At 35.3% G+C, this 1,869-nt stretch overlaps 1 protein-coding gene across 1 annotated transcript in view; it reads left to right on the forward strand.

Moving 5' to 3' along the window:
• The window catches only part of LOC107710195 (zinc finger MIZ domain-containing protein 1-like), a 45,529-nt gene that overhangs the window by 37,986 nt on the left and 5,674 nt on the right, over window positions 1–1,869 (forward strand). The window lies entirely within an intron of this gene.

The following is a 1,869-nucleotide window of genomic DNA, read 5'->3' on the forward strand; positions in this document are numbered from 1 at the left end:
ATATGTGTCCCTGCAGCACAAAAGCAGTGTTAAGTCGCTGGGGTATATTTGTAGCAATAGCCAACAATACATTGTATGGGTCAAAATTATCGATTTTTCTTTTATGCCCAAAATCATTAGGATATTAAGTAAAGATCATGTTCCATGAAGATATTTTGTAAATTTCCTACTGTAAATATGTTAAAACTTAATTTTTGATTAGTAATATGCATTGCTAAGAACTTCATTTGAACAACTTTAAAGATGATTTTCTCAATATTTAGATTTTTTTGCACCCTCAGATTCCAGATTTTCAAATAGTTGTATCTCGGCCAAATATTGTCCTATCCTAACAAACCATACATCAATGGAAAGCTTATTTATTGAGCTTTCAGATGATGCATAAATCTCAATTTTAAAAAATTGACCCTTATGACTGGTTTTGTGCTCCAGGGTCACATATGTGGCGATTCAAAATCATGAATGGAATTGAATCGTGAGTTGAGTGAATCGTTACATCCCTACTATATAGTGTATGGCAGCTGAGTGCACTATACCAGAAAGGAGTGAACGAAATGAAGTGAACGAATTCGGACACGCTGTCGCAGACATATGTACTTTTTACTTTATATTACATGTACCTTATTTTAGAAAATAATATTAATAACAACAACACTCAAAATGACTTTATATTGTAATTATACATACCTCCACGTCAGCTTTGTGGTTTCATCGATGGTATATTATTAATTTGTTTTGTAATGCTTATATGTTCATAATCATTAAATACTATTAAAATACTGTCAACAAAAATAAACACACATTAAAGCATGGTCATAATTTGATGTATTTATTATTTTTAGTATCTTGAAACTCTCCCGAGCAGTATTTTGTGCTCAGATAAGAAAAAAATAGTTTTAGAGCGACTAATTTTACATCAGAATGAATACTCTACCTACAGGTGATTAACAAACATTCTTAAATCATCCACCAAATTATCATTATTTTTTTAAGTTAACAATGATGAAACCCCCGTAAATTAGTGAAATATTAAACTGATTAATAATGCATGAAATAAACGTTAAAGCAGAAATAAGAAAGATGTAAGCGGCATCTCTCAAACTCTATTCAAACTCTATTCCAGCTTATCAGTTCTCCGCATTGGATTGTGGGAAATAGTGCTTTAGTGAGTGTACATCAGTTGTACACTCGAAATGAGAATGCATTGTGGGTAAAAAGTAGTGAACGAAGGAATGAAGTCGTTCAGCACTACAGAATGGCTGACAACCATAGGGAGCAGTTTCGGACACCGCTTATGTAAATACAAATGTACACGTTCTTATGCAACTTCTGTTTCCCAGGCAACCGTTTCCAGGGCCACAGTAAGTTTGGTGACTATCCCCATGGCAACGCAGCATCATCATCATCAGTGAGTGCGTTCGTTCCGGGGCCACACCCCCCCGCTGACCTCTCGACCTCTGAGAGCCTGACACACACGCTGCAGGATACCGTGAGTCTCTGAAACACACACACACAGCAGGTCCGTTCTTCGTCTGTCGCTAACTCAGTTAGCTGGATTTGATTGTTGACGATTTCACTTGATCTCTGATTGGTTGGTTCTTCGAAGCTCATCCTGGAGTTGCTGTCATAGCAACAGATCCGTAAACAGCTTATTTCATGTAAACAGGATTAGATCGCATCTTTTTAAGCAGAATTGATACTTAAAATCTGTCCCAGCCACTGCTACTTTATTAGAAGAGTACCCTACTGATCCAGGGACAGTAATTTACAATAATAATAATTTACAAATTAATTCGAAAATAATATTATAATGTTGTGTAATCTATAATACTATAGACACAGCCAGTTTTACTCACTGAAATATTTATT

This window comes from Sinocyclocheilus rhinocerous, unplaced genomic scaffold (assembly GCF_001515625.1).
Source record: "Sinocyclocheilus rhinocerous isolate Xijiao unplaced genomic scaffold, SAMN03320098_v1.1 scaffold477, whole genome shotgun sequence".
NCBI classification, from domain to species: Eukaryota; Metazoa; Chordata; class Actinopteri; order Cypriniformes; family Cyprinidae; genus Sinocyclocheilus; species Sinocyclocheilus rhinocerous.